The 23,990-nt window shown below is 44.4% G+C and overlaps 2 long non-coding RNA genes across 2 annotated transcripts in view; one reads left to right on the plus strand and one right to left on the minus strand.

The window, feature by feature from the left end:
* LOC118238314 overlaps positions 1-23,501 on the minus strand; it is a 39,329-nt gene extending 15,828 nt beyond the window's left edge. Inside the window, exons 1-2 of the long non-coding RNA XR_004768258.1 lie at positions 23,095-23,501; positions 6,977-7,071 (exon numbers count right to left, since the gene is read on the minus strand). This is a non-coding gene — a long non-coding RNA (uncharacterized LOC118238314). The remainder of the gene's footprint in view (positions 1-6,976; positions 7,072-23,094) is intronic.
* On the plus strand, positions 1,682-19,599 carry LOC103161629. The gene is made up of 3 exons (XR_003482871.2): positions 1,682-1,749; positions 14,780-14,854; positions 19,143-19,599. It is a non-coding gene; the product is annotated as an uncharacterized LOC103161629 (long non-coding RNA).
* Positions 23,502-23,990: the final 489 nt, after the last annotated feature.

Genomic DNA, 23,990 nt, shown 5'->3' on the forward strand with positions numbered 1-23,990 from the left:
TCTGGTTCCCTAGCTAGCTGAACTTCCCTATGTGCCTTGGACTTGTGATAGTCCTACCTCTGCCTCCTGAGTACTTGTATTGTAAGTATGAGCCACTAGGCCAATTTTATAGAGCACTTGGGATGGAACTCAGGTCCTTGTGCATGCTACACAAACACTAAACACTCTACTCTGAGCTATCTCCCAGCCCCCAGTGCGTTCTTGCTGCGGTCAACTAATTCTTATTTGTGCTATAAAAGCCCCAAAGTTTCCAAGACTTGTGTTACTCAAGAAACCACAGCTTCCTTCTTTTTCTGATGCTCAAAAGAATTGTGAAAGGCAAGGCAGTAGGAAAAAAAAATCCTAGAGTTAAGCAAATGCCAAGTGGCCCTTATTGTGTTTTGGTTTAGGGTTGTTTTTTTTTGTTTGTTTTTTTTGTTTTTTTTTTTTTTTTTTTTTTTTTTTTTTTTTTTTTTTTTTTTTTTTTTTTTTTTTTTTTTTTTTTTTTTTACCATCACAGCTGGTAACACTGGAACATGGGCTAGCAATAAATTTCCATTACAAATTGTCAAGTTGCCTTAGACCCCATTTAACGAAATCTTAATATGTCAAGTGTCTTTGATTCTTATTACAATTCCCAGAGCATTCCCTTTTACCTTTACTGAAGTCATTCACCAAACATTAGTGAACTGAGCTGTGTACCAGCAGCTAGGCTAGGACATCGAAGGTCCAGAGATAAACTAAGCCAGCAGCCGGGGAAGGGGCTGTTGAACATCACAAACTAAGAAACAAGGAAGGTACGGAGGGAGGGTTAGAAAGCATAAACCATGGGCTTCCAGTATCCTCCCGAGGGAGATACCATCTCACCTGGAGTAGGAAGGACAATTGAATTGTTCCTGGTGGCAGAGGTGGTACAGGAGCTGATATTGGAAGGCAGCCATAGAAATATAAGTCCCCCAGGAGTTGCAGTGTAGGAGAGAAGCCTGGGGAGGTAAGCCACATCCAGATGGCTAAAGACACTGCCTACCAAGATGAAGAGTTTGGATTTCAGCCTTTGCATTCTGGGGGGAGGTGGGGTTTAAAGCAAAAAGCTGACAGACCCTTTGCTTTATGTTTTAATCTTCCTGGGTAAGGATGGAGCAGAGGAGGATAGATGTGTGGCAGGAAGCAATGTAACCTGCCTCGTGCCATGTGTACATCGTTGCCACGGTCACCCACCTTCCATCTCACTGGAAGATAGTACACCAGGATGAGAGTGTGGTTTGGGGATGGAAGGGTCCCACAGCATAGCAGACCTTAGGCTGAAATGTCAAGTTCCAGGTAAGAATGACTGTTCATAAGTCACTTTTATCCCTGTTTCCTGGCTCACTCTCCTGTAAATAAGAGACACCTGACACTCACGGTGTAATGAAAAGTCTTCAGTTAAGATGGGAAACACTTGGAGTTCTATGAAAGTGTGAACCTAGTTGTCTCTCTGGCTTCCCTAGGAGATAGGGGTTGCCATTTCTACTACAGATAATTTTCAGAGGAGGCAAACCCAGATTTGGACTCTATTGTGGTAAGAAATCCACAGAAATATATTGGTAGACAAAACTACTTCTTTGAGAAGAAAATGTCTCCACATTGACCTGTGTCCTCCAATAACTGAGGGCTTGCAGAACCACACTTGGCCACGAGAGGGAGCTCATCGTTTAGCATAGAAGGGGAGTCCACCCAGACTGCTGAAGAAGAGATAGATCACGTGTAACAGAAGAAAAGAAAAACTGAAAGGTACAATTAGTTGTTGTCGTTGGTAGCAGTTGTGGTGGTAGGTGTGTGTGTGTGTGTGTGTGTGTGTGTGTGTGTGCTGTTTAATTGGTATTCTGACACAGGGCGTTGGTAGCAGTTGTGGTGGTAGGTGTGTGTGTGTGTGTGTGTGTGTGTGTGTGTGTGTGTGTGTGTGTTGTTTAATTGGTATTCTGACACAGGGCCTCACTGGGGAATCATGTCTGGCCTGGAACTGTCTGTTGACCAGCTTCGCTTTTCTGTGCAGAGGAGGTCGGCCTTGAACTTGTTATAATCCTCATGCCTCTGCCTCCTCAATGCTGGGACTGCAGCATGTGTCTCCGTACCCAGCTATCTACTCACGGTTGTCATCAATCCAATAGCAGAGTTCTACAGTTAGACAGCGCTCACTCCCAGTGCCACCATTCCCCAGTTCATGAACTAGACAGGCGGTTTCATGCCAGCCTGTGTTCTTCATCAGCAAAACGGGGAATACTTGGGCCTATCCTACATGGTAATGGTGATATAGAGCATTAAATTGGAAGTGTCCATGAATGCCTAACACAATATAGAAATGCCCTACACTTTAGAGCCTTCTTTTTTCTCACTTTGTTATAAATATGGATGACTGAGAAATGTGAAATAAGTGAAATTGAAAGACAAAGAAGAGAAAGCCGAGCAGAGGGAAGCACAGAGAGCCTGTGAGCCACTTGGTGATGGCCATGTGCATCCCTCATCCTCATATCTGCTGAGTAAAGGCATCCATGTACGCAGATGCATCTGCATAAGCCCCATGGCTAAGTGAGACCATCACAAACAGATGGCAAGCAGAGAACCACTATAAAATGCAGCAGGCATGTGGACCGCACACCGGGGCTCTCTCTCCTCCTGCTGGATCCATTCCCCTCGATTTTAGAGTCGTTACCCTGAGGCAGGGGTGGAAATGCTATTTCACTGATGTCTTCCCATCTTTTATTTCCAAAATCACCCTTTCACTTTGGCCTTGTGTTTCCAAAGAGCCACCTCCACCTGGCATTCTAGCAAGTGGCTCTGAGAAAGGATATGACCAGACTGTGACAATATAACTGGTAAAAGAGATTTGGGTCAAACACTCAGGTTCTCTTTATCAAATTCCAAACATCAGAGGGAATGATTTTCTTCTTCTCTGTAATAACTATTTCCTGAAGCCAACAGGGTCTGCTGGATCCTCTGATCTCTCTTAAGCAAAGTCCAAAGGTGAAGGGAATTTGCATTTATTAAGCACCACTGTATGCCAGGCACTGTGCCTAGCACTCCAGTGATTCTCACACAATGCTCACATCTCTGTAAGGGAAAGATGAGTATCTCTTCTTCCCTGAAGAGGCATTTGGGGCCCAGAGAGGCTGAGCAATATCTAAGGTCACACAGTCAAGTATATGGGACAGCATGGTCTGGAGTTCTTCCTTAGTGTCAAAGTTTGAGTTCTTCAGCAAATACACTAACTACAATAAAAACCTTGCTAAATGCTCTCTCTCTGAAGATGTCTTTCTCTGGCATGCCTCCTCTTTGGAGGTCTGCCACCCCAATTTCTGAATCTGCTCTGTGTTCTCCACAGTATAAACTGCTTTCATTTAATCCATCTCAAAGGCTCCTACTCAAGTCAACAAAAGATCAGAATCTCCTGGTTTACAAACAGCAACTTACCTGATGTCATTCTGTTGTCAACTGAGGGTTCTGGGCATAGAAAACCCACTTTCACACATAGAGATGTAAATGCAAGTTTCTGTCCACCCTGTCCTTCAGCCCTTCAGTCTCAAATAAACACACAGAGGTTTATAGTAATTATAAACTATTTGGTCTATTGCTCGTGCTTATTACTAACAAGCTCTTACAACTTAAATTAACCCATAATTCTTATCTATGTTTAGCCACATGGCTTGGTAAGGCATTCTCATCTTGTTTCCTCTGCACCTGGCCGATGATTGTATCTCTGCCTTCCTCTTCCCAGAATTCTCTCTGTCTGATAGCCCCACCTATACTTCCTGTCTGGCTACTGGCCAATCAGCATTTTATTAAACCAATATGTGTGGCAAATCTTTACAGTGAACCAGAGTATTATCCCACAATCTAATGGCCTTTAGGTTGAGCTGAAAGAGGGAAAGAGCTTCAGCCACCAATGGACAGAGTGTAAGAACCCAGCCTGAAACTGGAATGCCATCCTTAGGGTGCTGTGCTGTTCAGCTCTCATATCAATCATGATGTAACTGGTCTTCAGTTAACTACTTCATCAGCACTCCACTGCAGTGTCCCAACAGGTTCAGATCTCTGCAAAGGTCAGCCACCTGTCCCCATAGTCTTTAGTAGTTCCAACCCTGATAAAAGGCTAAGTGCAATCGCTTATAAAACTCAGGAGCCTCTTAACAGTGAGCCTTTGGGGAAAAAAATTACACTTCTAATATACAGTGACACCAAGCAGACATTCTCTTTCCCTAAATGAAGACTAAGTCATAGCAAAGAATGATTGGGCCAAAGCATGAGGGAGACCTAGCAGGGCAATCACCAGATCCCACAGTTCCATGTCAGGTATCCAGGGCTTGTCGTAGAATTACTGAGACTCAAGAGGGCTTGAGTAGCCACAATTCTCAGTTCTGCTGCCTGCAACACACACAGACTCTCTCTTAAGGCGTCTCTACTCCATGCCTGTAGCATGGTCCCATGATCCTGGCATCTCTAACATCATAGAATCTACATTTCAACTTAGGGTTCACCTTCACATCTTCACACAATGGCCTCTCGTAGACTTTTTGCTTCTTACTGCCTAGTCTCAGTGATTCTCTGGAATCTTGAAACAGAACTCCACAACCTCCTCAATTTTATATTCTTCTTGCCTGCAAAACTGTGGACAACACTTACAGCTTCAGATGCCAGCTCCAAAAGGGGCCTGGCCCCTTTAAACCACAATGGTCTAACAAAGAATGGTAGTATTCAGTTCATTTTGTCCTCTTTGTTCAGGCCAGACCCTGCCCTTGGAATGATGCCACCTAAGTTAAGGTTTTCCACGTTAATTAATCTAATTTAGATAATCTCTCGTGGGCATGCCAAAATGATAACCTAATCTAGATACTTTTTTTTTTTTTTTTTGGTTTTTCAAAACAGGTTTGGTTTCTCTGTGGCTTTGGAGACTGTCCTGGAACTAGTTCTTGTAGACCAGGCTGGTCTCGAACTCACAGAGATCCTCCTGCCTCTGCTTCAGCCTCCCAAATGCTGGGATTAAAGGCATGGGCCACCACCACCCGTCCCTAATCTACATACTTACAGGTGATTGTCTGCTAGTTGTTTCTGTGTCCTGTCAAGTGAATAATCAATATTAATCATTACAGTGAATTCAAGGCAAGTCTGGACTACATAGTAAGACTCTGGAGAAAACCCATGGCTTTTCTTTTCTCTGCCAGGCTAGCCTCACAGTTTAACTCACATTAACCACTTATTCTGTAGGGGCCTAACACAGCGCTGTGGCTACTAACACTATTGCATTTAGCAGAAAACAAGGACTCCTTTGCAGCAAAGCCTGATCTCGTGACCTGATGATGGCTGATGGGAAATAAGAGACAGTGACTTACTATTTCTGGATTATGCTCTCTGCTTATTCTTTCTTGGGGGTAAGAGAATGCACAAATTGGGACAAGTCAACTTTGACCCAGAATGACCAGGACAGTGTCCTGGGGAATGCAGAATACTGAAAGTTTATGGAGTTATCCCTAAGTTTCCATGTGAGTTTCCCTGCAGATAAGGGTTTCAGTGGGATTGGGGGTGGGGGACGCACAGGATACACTGGGGGCACCTAAAGAAGTGAAACAGACAAGGGAAAGAAACCAGTGACGTGTGCTCCCCATCACAACGGGCATACCAGAAGAGTGTAGAAAGTGACTCAGAGATATCTTGCAAGGTGCCAGGAAAGCTGGAGGCCTTGTATGCCAGTGCTTATCAGTTTAGTTAAGGAAAATTAGAGAAAGAGACACTCATTCCCTAGCTGATTAAGTCCACCTCATACCCAAGAAATACTGCTCCAGAAGAGGCCTCAGACAGGCACAGATATTAAAATGAATCTTCATATCCAGACCTGCTCTGCCCACCACCTCTCCATCCTTCACACAACTTGGACTTTTAGGAAAGAAATGCACCTCCTATTTCATTAATCACTATCGGTCTCCATCACTGCATATACCTGCCTGCTTTCTAGGATGGTTCATGACTACCTGCATCCAAAGCCATCTCTATCGATTATCAGCACCCAGGGACAGAGCTTTCTATGCACCAGTGTCATATATGGAAAATGGATATACTTAAAATGTTTCATTCCAGGCCTGACGTGGTTTTGTTTGGTTTGGTTTGGGGACAGGATCTTGCTGTGTAACCTACGATTGCCTTGAAATCACTACATAGCCCAGGCTGTCTTCAAACTCACAATTATTTTGCTTCATCTTCCAAGAGTTGAGATTGCACACATGCACCAGCACCTTTGCCCCACGGGGCTGTTTTTAAGGGGAACTAGAATGATACATGCAAAGCACCTGACCTAGAATGAGAGCACTGCTATTCTTTCTCCTGTAGGGGCGCCCTTTTCCAAAGCTGCTCTGGAGAATTGCATCATTTCCAGGACCTGGCCTTCCAAAAGCAAAACATAATTGGAGGCCTCAGAACCGTGCCCAACAACGAGTATCTTTAACACAGGCTCAGTTTGCAGAGACGCTGTACCTGGTATATTGAATTTAGGAACTACAGTTCAGTCAAAGTTCAAGCCCAGGACACAGCAGCTAGCACAGGAAGATAATGAGCAGAACCGAGATCGACTAGGGGAAGCCCCAAGGAGGAGCTACCAGCCCTGATAGGGCTTTTCTCAGATGTTCTCGGGGTCTGGGCATAGCCAGGGAGCCAGTGCTTGTTTGAAATAAACAGCAGGTGGTCCTGGCTTTTGCTTGGCTCTGCTACCTGATCTGCTCAGCTGGTGTTAGAACAGAAAGCACGCCCTTGCCCCAAGCATGCACTTTAAACCTCTGTATACTGCTTGGCTTTTCCTTAGGGCAGCAGGAAAGCAGGAGGCCTCTTTTCCATGGACCAGGTCAATGGGAATGATGGATCATTAACAATGTGACGCAGTGCCCAGGGTAAATATTTGTTGGTTCGTGATAGATAACAAGGACTGGGCCATGAAGCTTCCTTGAAAGTAAACATGGAAGGATGCCGTCCTACTTACTCTTCCTCTCTGTGTGAAAGAGGCTGCTGAGACTCGTTCTTCATTCGGTGTCTCTGGGCACTTGGGCAGGCCAGGCTCTGTGCCGGCTCAGGGTGCTAGAGAAGGAGGCAAATTCTCAGTACCTTGACAGAGTCATGTCTAGCCAGAGGAGCAAGCAAGCAACAAAGGACATTTGGTAACATTTAATCACTAACAACAATGTGCAGCTACTACCCTACTCTCAGAAGTTAGCCCAATAGCAGCAGCACTTGTAAAATCAACTTTATTCTTGATTTTTCTGTAAAACAGTGGCACAGAGTTTCCATATTGCCCTTGCCAGCTTCCCTTGTCACTGTCATCTTACATTGGAATAGCACATTTGTTCAAATGGATGCATCAAGTTCGATGTACTTTAACATCTTTCTCTGCGCCAAGATCCCTTTCAAGGAAGCACATCACTCCTGGTTGTGACAGTTCCACGGACTCCCCCAGTGGATGACCTTGACAGTGCTGAAGAGTGCTGGTCAGGTTCTGCACAGGGTACCCCTCGACTGGAATCTGCCTCAAGTCTTCCTCAAAGTTGTACTGGGGTTGGAGCGCTATTTCCTTCACATCGTTTGAAGGGCATGTAGTGCTGGCTTGATTGGCCATGGGTGATGGTGACCTTGTTCACCTCGCTGATGTCATACTTGCAATTGGCTTTACTATACGCTCACTCTTTTCCTATCCAACTCCTCACCACCTTTGCCGGAAGTCACAAAGGATAGCTCATACCTAAAGAGTAAAGCGACGTCCATCCCTGACCAGGACAGTGTATCGACGTTAATTGTCTGCAATTCTTCTCCACTTCTTTATTGGATTGGATTGTACATTATCATAGACCAAAAGCTTTTACTTTGTATTCCAGGCTAACACTATTTTATTCTGTTTGACTAATTATCACAGTTTGGGCAATTGGATTTGCTTATGTCTCTTTGATATATCCTATTGATTTAGTTGTTTGTTTAATTCATTTATTTTATATGCATGTATCTATGTGTGCATGCATGTGTATGAGTATGTAGGGGTCACAGCATGTTTATGGAAGTCCAAGGACAACTTGTGGGAGTTAGTTTTCTCTTCACCGTGTGGGTCTGGGAGATGAACTCAGGTTGTCATCTGCTTCACTGAGCCATCCTCCCAGCCCTATTGTTTGTTTTTTAATACTTCACTATTTCCCTACTTCCTGGCCCCGTGAGACACCATGAGCTCATCTTCCACCATCCTTTTCTGGCTTTGCTCCTAGAATAAGCTCCTTCTCCCAGAAGCCCTAGTTAGCTGGAAAGAGCTTTCAGAATCCAAGGCCTAAGTGCTGGGTTCAGGGCCTAGGTTTTATTTAACTCCTTGTTTGAAAAATAATTTGAAAAGCTGCAATGTAGCACAAAGAAAATCCATTTATCCTTTATTCAGGCTCATCTGTTGTTGGTATTTAGAGCCATTTGCTGTATCGTGTACTCTTTATATATATAATTTTTATAAATCATCTGAGGCATTAGGGCCCTTTACCTCTAAATGCTTCTATGTGTGTTTGCTAAGAGGAGAAAGGGTGCTCTCCTGTATAACCACAATAACTGGTTTCTGCCAGTCTAGCATAGATCTAATTCTTTATTCCAATATACTATCTGTTTTTCAATTTTACTGATGGATTCAAACATCCTTTATAGGATTTTCTTGTCTCCCATTCAAAATGCAACCTAAGCTTATGCTTAGCACTTAGCTACCATGCCCCCTTAGTCTTGGCTCACCCAGGAGAGGTGCTCAGCCTTGCTTTGCCTTTTATGATAGTTTTTGAAGAGTACCATCTACTTTCTTTGATACAAAGTTTTTCTCTTGGGATGTTCTGCCTACCCATAGTTAAGTGCCTTTTGAGGGTGTAGTCTTCAGAGCTGTTCTCACATCTGATACCAACTCCAGACTCGGGTTCTCTAAACTTTTGGAAGGTTTAATGATTCTCAAGAAAGACTCACTGAGCTCACCAGAAGCTATCAGACTCCGTTACAATTTATTGTAAGAAACACACACACTAAAATTAGCTACTGCATATATGTGAGGTTGCAGACTTGACATTTCTGTGGACCTTTTCCCTTGGAGTCAGCTTGCATTGCTCCTGGAACTTGGTGTGTTCCAGTGTTGAGTGAAGGACCCTTACTCAAGGCTCAGGGTCCAGCTTGCTTTGGTCTCCATTACTTGGGCATCATTGATTGATTGGCCCTATAGCTGAAATCCACCTCCAGGTCAAGTGATAGCATGTGATCCAAACTCCCACCCTATTCACAGGGCTGGCATTGTTAGTTCCCACACTGAACAAAGACACTTCTATCAGATATGACACAGATTTGCTCCCAGAAGCTGAGGGTACAAGGCCAAGTTCTTCATATTGACATTTTCTCATGAATGCATCCAGGTTGTGATTTTCTAACTGTGATATGATACTAGCAATACCGTGTTTGCAAACATATCACATCAAAAGTGCACACTGCCCATCTGTCCCTCACTGGTGATGCTAATTATCAACACAGTCAAGAGACAGACTATTCAGACTCAAAGTGTCTAGAATTATCATTCTAATAACCATCCATTAAAAGACTACTAAAGTTTTAAAACCAAGAAAAGAAAATATCCCATTCTAAACAAAAATCCTCCCAGATTTACCACCTATCAGTATGAACTACTTAAATCCGAACTACTTAAAACTGTGATGTTTGCAAAATGTCATTGTCCCATCTCCACTACTTCCAACAACTTTACCAGTCCACACTTGTCACTGCTCATAGAGGAAGAGAGACTACAGTTTCAATGACCATCTCCAAATGATACTGATGCAGGAGCTCTCCTTGACCTGCTCTGAGAAGCATTCTGATGAGCCAATCTTTCATGAAAACACAAAAACGAGTGTAGATGTCATCTCAGAGCAGGGAGAAACATCCACTTTGGGGCCAAGCACTCCATGGGCAAAGGAAGAACTCTTGCAGTAGACTTGAATGCCCCCAGATTACTCGGGGAAAGGCAAAGTCTGAGCTAGGAGGGAGAGGTATGCGTTAGATTTCTCCTGCATATTTCCCTCTTTTCTTTCTAACAGCTTCCAGTCCTCTCCAGCATCTTCCCCTCATGCTTCTCAGATGTTCCCTCCCAACAGCAATCACACTTGCACACTTGATGGATGTACAGACTCTCATAGAGTCTTTTGAGACGGACTGTTGTGCTAGCTAGTTTTATGTCAACTTGACAAAACTAGGATCATTTTGGAAGAAGGAACCTCAGTTGAGAAAATGCCTTCCTCAGATTGGCCCGTGGGCAAGCCTGTGGTCATTTTCTTGATTGGTGATTGATGTACAGGCCCAGCTTACTGTGGGTAGAGCCATCTCAGGGCTGGTGGTGTTTGGTTCTATAATAAAGCAGACTAAGCAAGCCATGGGAGTAAGCCAGTAAGCAGCACCCTTCCATTGCTTCTGCTCCAGGTCGTGCCTCTAGGTACCTTGAGTTCCTATCCTGATTTCCTTTAGTGAAGGAGTGTGTGATCTGAGAGTTGTAAAATGATATAAATTCTTTCCTCCCCATTTTTTTATGGTCATGGTACTTTACTAGAGCAATAAAAACTCTAAGCTTTAAATTAAATTCTGGACAACACATTAAATTCTGGACAACACTGACCCCTAGTATAGTGTTTGATCCGGTCTCTAATTCTCCATCCACACCTCAGGTTATACTTGCATCCCAACTCGAACCTGAGCCAGACTAAACCATAGACCTGCACCAAAGGTCTAGCCCTCCTGTTATCCTCTAGAAGTCATTTGAACAATCTAGTCCTTTCCCTGGATTGCCCTTGACTACACACCCTAACACTTACAGTGTTCAATGCCAAGTCAGCCTTCTAGACTCAGCTGGAACTGTGTCCTCCAGCCCTTGGTTCTACGGACAATATTAGAAAGTTTAATGTGTGCTTCCAAGGCATCTTCAAACCCCATCTTCCCAAACTCAACCACTACACAATAACTACCCCTTCTCTTATTTTTCTCTTCATTTAAGAGAGCAAGCAAATTGAGGAGAGTGATTGTGTCTTGTTTCTTACTGTATGCTCAGCATTGAACAAGTTACCTACACCCTAATAGACACCAGGAAAGTTTATGAATACATAACTGATAGATGCTTGGTTGAATAATTAACATTTATTCAGTATCTATATGACTAGAACTGTTCCATGTGAGACACACATACGGATAATGCAGATACAGTTATTACAGCCATTTTGCTGGTGAGAACAATAAAGCATGAAATTCGGCAACTGAACCAAGATCATATGGCTAGTAAGTTCTGCACCTGAAATTGGAACACAAGCAGGTGACTCTAGGGCCTGCAAAGTCCCACACAGTGTGTTTCTACACAAAACTGTAGTGAGAATAATGTGATACCACACCTGGTTCAAGGGATGTCAGGGAAGAAAGATTTGTTTGCCTCCCATTTAGGGGTTTGTAATCCATCCTGGTGGGGAAGGAAGGCATGGTGGGAGGAGGATTGTGCAGCTGTGGCAACAGGAACTTGCTCACATCTGGGAAGAAAAAGAAAGAAGAAAGAGAGAGACAGAGGGTGGGGGGAAGGAAGTGGAGGGGGAGGGGAGAGAGGAAGAGAGGGAGGGAGGGAGGGAGGGAGGGAGGAAGGAAGGAAGGAAGAAAGGAAGGAAGGAAAGAAGGAAGAAAGGAAGGAAGGAAAGACAGAGGGAGAGAGGTGGCTGCTGGTGTACAGCTGGTTTTCTCCCTTTTCCTTTTTTATTCAGCCTGGTAACCCAGTCCATGGGATAGCGCTGCCCTCATTCACAGTGGGTCTTGCCCTACTCTGTTTATGCTCCCTGTAAACTCCCACAGCCATGTATTTAAAGGTGTGTTTCACTAATGCCCCTTGAGTCTAGATGTTTCTTAGTCCAGTCATGTTGAATAACCACATAGACAACAAGCTGGCATTTCTCTCAGCTACTACTGTGGGTGGGTAAAACTGACCCCACAGCCCAATACTCAAACCCAAAGGACAAAACCTAAGTACCATCACCCACCTGGGGATGGGAGGGCCTGTAACATTAGCCAGCTCACTGGGAAATGGACAGCTAGGTGAGTGTTCAATTTGCAAGCCCCGAAAGGGGAAGGAGAAAGTTCAAGTGAGCTTTTAAGGACAACCACAGCCTTTGTGACACGCACACACACAAAGCTAACAAAGAGGTACTTCTCGGAAGATAAAATGGTCAAGGAAGTTCGTCATAGACAGTTTTGTAAAAGTTGCTCATTGGGAGCCATTCATTCACATAGTGAGTAAATGGATTGAGTTCCCACTGCTCTCAGCCATGTGCTGTACACCAGGCCATGTGCTGCTAATGACACTGAGATTAAAGAAACAGGTGTGAGCCTGCCCTCAAAGGACCTAGAGTCAGATGAAAGTCCATGAAAGACAACCCATAGCGTGTCTCCGCCATCACTAAAGAGAAGTGTCTCTATGCTTGCTCACAAGCATGACCTTTTCCTGTGGAAGCCATGCAGTCCCATCTCCTCCATTGCACACACTGACTCTGCTGTCCTCACAGGCTGAGTCACTCTTCCAACTAATAAAGATCCCTGTATGTCTGCCATATGAAGAAACTGGGACACAAACACAAGCAATTCAGTCTCCGCCTTCCCAACTTCTTGCCGAGGTTAAGATATTTAACAGAAATTTCCTGTTCTGTTGCCAGGGCTTATTGGGCACACAGTAGGTATAAGCAGGAAATATTTGTTAAGTGAATTAAGATTTCAAAAAGGATGGGCAGCTGCTCATTCATTCATGTATTTAAAATTATTTGTATCTGTTTTACAACCGCCAGTAGTAGCCTGAAGAGATTCCTCAGGGCACAAAACAAAAGTCTCCCTGGACTTGTCACCCTGGTTGGTTTTGTCACTGTTGTTTTGTTTTGTTTTGTTTTGTTTTGTTCATTCTATTGGAAGAAAATAGAAAACAAGCAAATATCTAAATATGTGATTTATTATCAAATAGTATTAGGTACTAAACAAACACTGACCAGAATGAGACATCAGAATGTCAAGTGTGGAAACTGTAGACACAAGCCATGCCAACAACCCAGAAACCTGGTACCTTGCAAACTTTGTTCTCCTAATACCTCAGTGTGTGCGAATGAGGAGCTTATGGGGTTGGTTCCTTATGTCTCCTATCTTCCTCATACATACATACATACATACATACATACATACATACATACATACATACTAGGCATTGAACATAGTGCTCAGGCTTCCAGGCTCAGCTCACAAGTCATTTCTTCCAGCCTCCTCTGGCTCACCACCCCAGTTAGAAGCCTGCCACACGTGTCTACACAATGCTGCTTGAGGCTAATGCTTTTAGATGTAGCCGCCTCTGTAACAAGGCGTGTTAGTAATAAAGGTGTCCTCATAATGCTGTGCTGAGAGTTCAAAGAGAAAATATATGCAAAACAATAAATGGTAGTTATTACATATACATGTATGTATTTGGTGCTAGGGATTCAACCCAAGCCTTCAGGGTTATCCTACTACACTGTAAATATTATCACTATGAACACTACTATGGAAAGTTAGCAGAATGTCTAAGAAGAAAATGTGCAATGATAGATGGACACTCAAACTGTGACCAGAAATAAAAAGAAAGACAGAATTAAACTTTATTAAGTACTAACCATGCGATTGACACTTAGACCTCTGTAATGGTTTGTTTCATCCACCCATGTCTGAAGAGTGAATTGACACTCTTGTATTCCTTTTTTAGAGACTGGGCTTTGGAAAAGATCAGTGTCTTATTCAAAGCCATGTGACTCCTAAGTAGTATTTTTTTAACCTCACTACAAAAGCCTATTTCCTTCTGATTTAACTACAAGAGTCCCTGCGTGTCACCAATTTGCAATAGGAAAGTTAATTGTTAATTTCAAATTTAAAAAAAAAAACAGTCCACTCAAAGTCAGCTTATTAAATTCTAGGGAACTTCATTCTAGTGATAAGGATGATTTTGTTAAAGATTTCAGAGAAGTCACAGTACTTCGTGGCAATATCCCAGGTGTTAACTCCCCCAAGTCCCTGAACTCCCACAGCCTTTATTTGCAAATCCACAAAATGGTGGTAACAATCCCCCACAAAAATGCTGTGAATTTAAATGAGATCATATAGGGAGACACCCACTACAATGCCTGCTTTTAGCCTGGATCTTCAAATCAGCCCTGCTGAAATGGTTTGAAAACCCCTCAATGTCAGCAGCAATTGAAATGGTAATCTAGCTTCTAATAGCCACTTCTTCTGTAGATACAAGGAATTGTTTCTTTGAGCAAAGCCTTCTGGGGAATGAGAGAAAAAAGCAAGGGAGTTCATCTTCCTTTTTTGTTTTCCTAAGTAAAGAATAAACAGGAAGACTCTAGGGACTGAATTAACTTCATAACCCAATATCCTAAATTTGTTATTCTGACCTACAGTAAAAAGTGTCTTAACTTTTACAGTGTGCAAATACACACACACAAGCAAGCACACACACACATTTGTGTGTGTACATATACACACATACCTACATACACACACACACATCCCTACATCCACACACCACATACACATACATACACGTACACACAGACATGCACACGTTGAATACATCCAGAAACACATATGCATGCTTGTATATTGCCACACCCTCACACAGATGTGTTCTATAGACTAAACTTGCTCACTTTTAAATCAACTGCTATGTGGAAAGAAGAGAGAATCCTAATACAGCTATCAATTTTTTTCCCAGAAACACAAAGTCAGTGTTTTTCCAAGTTGCCTGATAAGAATCTCCTGGGGATTGAGTCATCTTCTGTAGACAAGGGTAAGAAACCAACGCTTCCACATGCTTTCTGGGTTATTCTTATGCTCAAGAAAACTCAAATCACTCTTCAAACCCAACTTGCAAATGTAAAGACACCTCCCCATGAAGCTACTAATTTTGGTCTCAAGTGATTTGACTGACACAACTAGCCAATCACTAGACAATTCCTTTACCTGAAGAACATACTGCTATAATTAAATTAATTTTTCTTAGCTTTTTTTGAAATGGGATCTCATTCTGTAGCCCAGGCTTTCTGGAACTCAGCATGTAGTCCAAGTTAGCTTCAAACTCATGGCAATCTTCCTGCCTCAGCCTCCCTGATTCTGGGATTACAGGTGTGAGACAGCCACAATACCCAGATCTACAATAGTTAATTTTTAAAAATCAGAGGTTATTGCTACCTCTTGAATGTGTCTGTCCTCCTGAGCAGTAGTGACACTATTTGAATGGCATTAGGAAAACCCCACTTTGACTAGACTAGGAAAGAGGAATTGATGCAATGTGTCCCTTTGGCCAGGTGATTTATGTCAGGCCCTACATGACCAGCGATGCCTGGGCCTGTTCTATATTTTGGTGCCTTCTGTTAAGGGGCACTACCAAGGGCAGAGAGAGGGAGCTTCGAGATCAGAGGAGTAGATTACAAATGGAGACAAACCTGAATATCAGTGCTCAGCAGAGCCAATGAACCCTTTTCTAATGCCGTGCCCTTTGTATACATCCCTCTCAATCTTAACAGCTCTTCCAAGTCAGTCATTCCCACTTTACAGACAAGAAGACTAAGGCTCCATCTAGTAAATGATCAAGGGCACTTGGGGTTAGTATCACTTAACTCTTTGACAATTCCATATATGCCCGTGATACACCCTGGTCACACTTGACCCTTCATCTTCCCTGTTTTAAACATTTGCTCATTCATTCATTCATTAATTCATTCATTATGTATAGGTATGCTAATGACACAGTGCACATGTGAAAGTCAGAGAACAGCGTGTAGGAATTGGTTCTCTCACTTCCACCATGAGGCAATAACACTCAGGTCTAGGCTTGGCCTCAGAAGCCCTTACCCAGTACTAAGCTCTTTTACTGGTCCTCTCTACACTTTTACCCTCCTCCGACTCCCACCAATCCCCATTTCCCCTATCCTACTTTCATGTCTTCTTGTTTTGATTTTGTTCTGTGAGCCACTGGGTTTAACCAGGGTCGATGCTGTGAGCATGAATGTGAAGCTATCCACCACAGCTTAAGTAACTCATCTGTGGCTGCATCACTAAAGACAATGACTTCTTCACTTCAAGCAGCTCTCCAACATCATTAGTTCTGGTGTATGGAGTGGGGGCCTGTGAGTCCCCCCCATCTATGACTCAGTTCTCATGTGTTCAGTCTTGTACAGATGCCACACAGGCAACAGCAGCTACTGTGGGTTCACCAATGGCAGCATTGATGTGCCCCTTAGACACATTGTCGGCTCTCTCACTCTTTCTGCCCTCTAAAGTATTCCTTGAGACATGGAAAGGGTGATATGGATGAACACTGGGGATTTTTCAGATTCTATATATCTGGCTCTTTCTAACACATCAATCTGCAGCCACTCAAGGGAAAGAATTTCTGGGATGGAGCAAACTGGAACAGAGTGAGGAAGGCAACTGTGATGGATTAAATGGCATAAAATGTAAGCCAAAGTGAGGATGGGGACTTGAGGACAACACCAGTGAAAGGCTATAGAGAGCCCATAAAGGAACATGATAATGACAGCCCATCTAAACCTCAAGCATGTTGTTAAGGGAAGGGCGTGTTAATGCAAGCCCAATGCTGAAAAGACTACTCACTGTATCCATAACCAGGAGCCAGCCCCACAAGCTGCCAAATGGCAGCAGCTTGCAGGGTCGCCAATGTGTCAGCCTGACAAGCAGGTCCCTGTGGATATGAAAACAACAAATCATAGAGTATGCCTGGACTGTGAGGCTAGAAGGGGCTGTGCTCTCCTTCACATTCCAGTCTGGGCCTAGCTGTCACTCTAATATAGACTATCTATGTTCTCTTGGTCCTCTGGCGGGTCTCCCTGCCCTCAGCATTCTGCATTGTCTACAAAGTATCATTTCAAATTACAACTACTACAATTCTCCAGTGAAAACCCTCTGCTGTCTTTGCTGCTGAGAAGCAGGAAGCACTGTAGTAGATATCTCCAGGGCTAGAGTCAGGTAGCTAGGTTCAAATCCCAGGGCCCCTTCCCCACTAGCTGTGTGTTCTTAAAGAACTTACTTGCCCCCTCTGAGCCTCCTCTGTAATGAGACTTATAACAGCACCTGGGTCACAGCCTCCAGCCAAGCACTTAGCCCAGTTCCTGCAAGTAGAATGTAAGCTGTGACACCTGCTATCACTGGCATCTAAAAAGCCAGCCCATAGGGAAAGAAAGGATTTGGCAATTCATCCTTTGCTGGGGACTACATCAGCATATAGTGGACTCCTGACCTCCAGCTGCTAGCTATTCATTAATTTTGGAGGTATCAGAAAGTACTGTCAGTGCTGGGGGAATCTGGATTCGGAACAAACTCCCAGGTGATGCACATCAGGCAATTTTGGAGATAACTTACTACCACATCTGGGATCTTGGTGGCACCTAAGAGCTAGTTAGCCACTAGGGGCTAGGTGACATCTAGGGGCTATGGCATTCCAAGGCTAGTTGGCATCTGAGGGCTAGGTGGCATCTAAGAGCTAGGTAACATCTAGGGTTAGGTGGCATTTGGGGCCTAGGTAGCATCTAGGGCTGGATGTCATCTAAGGCTAACGTGGCATCTAAAAGCTAGTAGCATCTTGGCTAGGTGGTATCTAGAGCTAGGTGGCATCTAAGGCTAGGTGGTATCTATGGCTAGGTAGCATTTAGGGGCTAGGTGGCATCTAGAGGCTAGTGGCAGATCATAGCTTATCTGTAATAGAGGGAGGAAGTTTTTTTCCCAAGTACTGGAGACTTGGGTTCATTCTGTCTGTCTCTAGGTTAGGGGACTTCCCACAGAGGAAAGCTATAAACTGATCTGGGTAGCAAGAAACACATGAAGAGTGGCCCAGACAGGGACAGACCAAGGGGCAGAGTGGGCCCTGAGGTCTGATTAATGTCTAGGCTCCATGTTCTTGAGAAACTTCTGTAATATCAAATTCTTCTCTAGCCATAAGAAAGGCCAAAAGCAGAATAAAATTCTGTTTCCATGCACAAAATAACCTGTGAATGGAGGTGGGGACAGTCAGGAGTAAGAACCAAGCTACACGTTATTTTGAAAATGTATTTGATCCTCAATAGCAGAAGAGGAGGTTCTGGCCCTTTATACAGATGGGGTGGCTGGGACTCTTCAAGGCCCAGTCCTAACAGCTAATCAGTATGAGATTGAAGGTTTAAGACCACGTGCACCTGGCTCCTAACCTATGCTTTTATAAATTGACCACTTTCTCCAAGGGCAGAGGTCACCAGCCACACTCTGACAGCCAATATTTGTGATTCCTAATAACCTAACCATCTACTCAAACCCAGGCCCTGTCCCAGCTATGGGGACAGAGAAAGTGAGGTGGACAAAGGACATCAGCACAGGATCACTGCTCTGTAGGGATGACTGACCATAGTAAAAATGCTATTCTCTCAGTGATGCAATCCTCTCCAGTGTCCCAGACCCATACCGGTCTGCAAAGTTCTTCATACTGGTGTCAAGAGTCTGGATTCTTCTACCACGTGGTACCATCATACTACAGGCCCGATTGCTCAGACACACAGCAAAAGACAACTGGAAATAGCATAGACCTGGGTACAGCAGACATCCTTTCTAACCAAAGCATGCTGGCACAGGCCTGTGCTTCCAGCTTTCAGGGAGTTGAGGCAGGAGGATTTCTGTCAGTTCAAAGCCAGCCTAGGCTACAAAGTGAATTCAAAGCTAGCCTAAGACACATAGTGACATTGTGTCGACAGACAGACAGACAGACAGACAGACAGACAGACAGATAGACAGACAGAGCATGCACATGAATGTAGGTACCCAGACAGACTCTGGTAGCAAAGGGATCTGTGAACAGAGGTCTCATCCTCATGGACTTAGTAGCCTGCCCTGAGACTGCTCTGCATGGCCATCCAGGAATTCCTCAGAAGTGACAGGCCCAATAGCCACCAGGGACAAAGAGCGGTAGGCAAACTGTCATTCGGTATCAAGTGATGTCCAACCTCCCCAAAAGGACTTTGCCCCTCCCCACACTTTGTCCCTAGTATCCCAGCAGTGGCTAATTCTAGACGTTTCCTTGTTGTCACTTTCAGCACTCTGACTGTCTCCTCAACGACATTAGCTGAAGACAGACATTAATCTTCAAGGAGAAGAGCAGCCTCGTGGGAAGGCTCCTGACTGATTCACAGCCAGGACTAATAGCGACAGCCAAGTGACCCAGTATTTGACAGAAGGCTCTAGCCTCTCGCCTAGTAAATTACTGAATGCCTCTTTTTCCTACCCTCACCCTTCTTCCCTCGTCTGGATCCCCAACGCCTGAGCCTGACAAGTGTCACACAGTCCTGTGCCCCAGACCTTCCAACAGGATTCTTATGGTCACTTGCTAGCAGCTTGTTCCCACACCTTAACACCCCCTAAAAACAAAAAAAAAAAAACAAAAAAACAAAAAAACCCACTACTTCTAAAAAGGAACCCAAAACCCTGTTACTTTCTTTCTTGGTTTTTGGTTGTTGTTGTTGTTGTTGTTGTTGTTGTTGTTGAGGCAGGGTCTCTCTACATAGCCCTGGGTGTCCTGGAACTCATTATGTAGATTGGGCTGGCCTTGAACTCACAGATGTCCGCCTACTTCTGCCCCTCAGGAACTGCGCCACCCTGCCTTTAAAATATGTATTTTCTTATAAAAGTTCTACCTTCATCCTGAAGATTATTGTCTTCAGGAAAGGTTAGAGGCACCAATAAGAGGCACGTGACAATGCCAGATACGTTCTTGATGTTTCTTAGTTTGCAAACACAATTCTTATAGCATTGAATTCCAGTGTCTTGGGGCCTTGTTAGCAGCTACTTAATAGTCACCTCATGCTAGGCTTACAATCACCTTGGGTCTAAGTGGAACCTGGACTCAAAAGTTAGGGGCTTTACCAGGAAATGATGAAGTCAAGATCAAACCCTGGCTCCCTCTGTGGCTTCTGTCCTTGTCCTGTCCTTGTTCAGCATTCTTCATGGGGCTACAGGGGTATGAGGCCAGCACAGGAGGAGGCAAAATGTACTGACTCAGGACATCCAGAAATTTCTCTGCCCATGCCTTCCAGCCACCTAGCACACCTTCCTTGCAGGTGCAGGGGAAGGACGAAGGTACCACTGGGAAGGCTGACTGAGCAGCTGGGTGGGAAAAAGTGGCAAGGGGCAGGCTATGACATTGAGCAAGCTCACTGGCGGCTACCCAGGAAGGCCAGGACTCTCTAAGGAAGCAGGTGGCTTGGATATCATTAAAGTTTCAAGGAAGCAAGGAAGCAAGCTCATAGCCATCAACTACAGCACCATTGCTCGTGGCTGTAGCTCCTCCCAAGCAGCCCTTCCCTAGTTCTTTGATCCTCAGCCCGGCCTAGGCACCAGCTCCTCCAGACAGCTCCTGTCTGCTGATCCACTGAAGCAATTGGCATTAAGGTCCTTGTATTAGTTGTGTCTCTTAGGACATAGTGTGAGCCCCATAAAGGCACACAGGAGGCCAGGCTAGGATCCCTCGCTCAGCGAAAGTTCTCTCCAGCTTTTCTCAGTATCCCTTCCTCCCTTCCTCTCTCCCTCCCTCTTTTCCTTTTCTCTCTTCTGTCTCTTCATTTCTGGTCTTCTTTCTCTTCCTTTCTGTTCTTTTCACTTGCTCTTTCCCTTTCTCTCTGTTTTCTTCCTTTCTCTTTTGCTTTTTCTTCCTCTCATTATCTCTTTTTGTGCTTTCTCTTTCTCTTTCTCTCCCTTCCTCTTTCCCTTTCTGTTCCTTTCTTTCTCTTTCTCTCACTTCCTCTTTCCTTTTCTTTTTCCCTTCCTGTTTCTCTTTCTCCCATGTTCTTTCTCTTCCTTCCTCTTTCTCTTTTTCTTTCTCTCTACCTTCTCCCCCCCACCCCATCCCTTACACTCACATACACACCTCACAGAATCAAATCCTCTTCCAAGAAGGTTCTTTTATGTAATGACACTATCACCACTCACAGTGTTCCTCAAAGTGTGCTAACTCTTGAATGCATGTTCCAACTACAGGTGCACTTGCACACACATACACACACAGACACACAGACACAGACACACACACACACACACACACACACACACACACACACTTGCATGTTCAATACACATATGTGCGTGCATTCCCTGTCATCACAGGCTGAGGCTAAGGCACAGAGCAAATGCAGCACTCATGCACCCATCATTCTAAGCAGCTCTTGTCTCTGTCCTATCATTATCACATAGTTATGGTCTACCCTAGGCAATAGGTGCCACATGATTCTACCTTTCCATTTGATTTGTACTTTTTTTTTCTGGTTTCTGTATAAGTCCTAAAACTCAAAATATGCCAGGAGACTCCCAAGATCCTGGCAAATAGGACTGTGGCTGCACTAGCAGCAGGTGCATGGGTTTAGTGAGAAATGCCAGCACCTTAGTTGTTCGACCTGTCAGTTCAGGTTTCCATAAGCTTCCTCTTACCAGTGAGCTCCTTGCTTTCTGAGGTGGACCCTCCCAGAAGCACCATCCTCTTGAGGACTCAGCTACACAGAAACTTACTGTGGGTTAGATGGACTTTAGGCATGGCTACGCCAAAGCCATCATGGAAAGACCCCCCATGTAGGAGGATTGACTGCAGACTGGAGAGATTCCTGCAGCAGATCCGGAGAGATTTCCCGAAAGCAGACACTGAGAGGGTACCAGTGGTAGCCAGTAGAGAATGTATCATCCATGTTGGGACCTATTCTGTGTCATAGAGTTCACAGCTTGAAGGGCCCTGAGACTCTCACTGAGCAGCTGGACATCTGCCATGGCATCTCTGGCCCAGTTACACTAGCAGCTGTCGGCACAGCCCCCCTTCCACTCCTCCCTGCCATTTAGAGGTAGCAGGTGAACCAGGAGAAGGAAGACACAGAGGGCTGACTGAGAACAACAGGCTGTATGCTCTTCCCAAGGCAGGAAGCTGAGTCTGAGTCCATGCATGCCACCCCATCCCCCAAGCTGGGAATTAAAAGGCAAACTTAAAATTGGATAAGAGATTGAAAGTTTAATTTAAATCAAATGTTTAAAACTCCCCAAATGGATCTGTTTTGATCCTTGACAAGCTAATATTTCCACAAGAGATATTATGTAGGAATTGAAACTCGATTCCCAGAACAACTACCTTGAAGAGTCACAAGGGGTGAGCCCTTGACTATCAGGGTGGGGAGCGTGGCAGCAGACAGGCAGCTATGGGATTGAAGCAGTAGCTGAGAGCTTATATCTGATCCCTCTGTAACTGTAAGCCTTCAATTAAATTCTTTATTTTATAAGTTGACTTGGCCATGGTGCCTCTTCATGACAATAGAAAAGTCACTAAGACACAAGTTCGGGAAAGTACCCATACACAGGGTACAATACAAAGGCAGGACACTGGTACAATAACCAATTAAGTACAAGGCAAAACCAGTGGAGATGGAGATGACAGAGCAGTAAACTGAGAGACTCTGTCCCATGAGTGTGCTTTCCAGGAAATGTGCCCCTCCTCTCTCTCCGTAATTCCCAGGTCCAAATACCTCTGTTTTCATAGCATTTTATGCCTCCTTCAAATGTAGTCTCCACCCTGTACTTACATAATCATCCCTTTATTTTGCCATCTCTTTTTCCAGGTCCAGAGGGGAACCTTTCTGAGAACAGGAATGCAGTGTTTCTTGAGTGAGTTAAGGAAGGCTGGGATGGATAAAGACCTGCGTGGGTTGGGTGGACTAGTTCCTGGCCACTGCATAGACCCAACATTTGGCTAACAACAAATAGCAAGTGGGTTAGTGGATGCAGAGAAGACATCAGGGAGTGACCGCTCCCTAGTGAAGCCTGTATATGGGCCAAAGGTTTATTCCTTCCCAAGGAGAAAAGAGCTGGAGTTTACTCAATCATGGTCAGCCCAAGAAAGAGAGAGATCCCACAGGAGAATAATGCCATGGAGCCCCAGGGCGAATTGCAAATGAAGGTAAAGGTTAGAAAAACCAGAGATCAGCTGATGTTGGGGCCTTTCTACAGCATTTCCTGACTGACCTGGAGTTTTCCATCAGAGGGTCGAGCCTGATGCAATTATGAGTCCCAAGTCAGATAATGCAGGGGTGCCCGTTGATCCCTGATGCACCGTGTTGAGAGCAGAGACAAGCACACTCACAGGATGCACGATGCAGTGCCTACTGAAACAGTTTGTCCTGAATCACAGCCACAAAAGAATAACATCATTTGAGAACACATGCTCAGAATACCTTCTCAATACACTTCTTCCAATTGAAATGCAGCCTTTCCATCAACAAGAGTGTGTCAGTGTCAGTGAGGTGCAATTGGTTCTAACCATGAGAGGAACAAATCTAAACGCCTATTTCCAGGCACATCCATATTTCCATAGACAATAAAGTGGGATAGACAGGGAGAGTGGTCAGGTGCCACACCCAGTATAATTGCAGATCTCAGAGCCCCATGCCAAGATTCTGCCAAACCGTATGGCACCCAAAAGATGGGAATTAGCTGAGGGAGGGGGGGAAGCATATGGCGAGGGTGGGAGGGGTTTGGGGAGGAACTGCACAAGAGACAGACTTGCTTTTCCAGAGGAGGTCTGCTTCACCATCAGACGTTGAGGCAGAAGCATGCTGTTTGGAAGAAAAAAGAGAATATCCTTCGAATTGCCTTTTCACACAAGTAATTGCTTACTAAAAGGGTGAGCCACATCCAAGCCAGACCCTACATACATATAAAGTTCAGACACAAGGTAGGTATGTTCAGGAAAGGGAACCCAGGGGTCTGAACCTTCTTGGGTGCTGTCAAAGGCATCTGGCTGACGTAAGTTGATTGCTTGCTTTAAGACCTATACTACATGTTTTGCAAGTATAATTCTTTTTATTATTTCTTTTAGGGGTAAAAAAAATGTATACACATAAAATTAAAAGTTAACATAT

The sequence above is a fragment of the Cricetulus griseus genome, chromosome 2, assembly GCF_003668045.3.
Source record: "Cricetulus griseus strain 17A/GY chromosome 2, alternate assembly CriGri-PICRH-1.0, whole genome shotgun sequence".
Classification (NCBI taxonomy): Eukaryota; Metazoa; Chordata; class Mammalia; order Rodentia; family Cricetidae; genus Cricetulus; species Cricetulus griseus.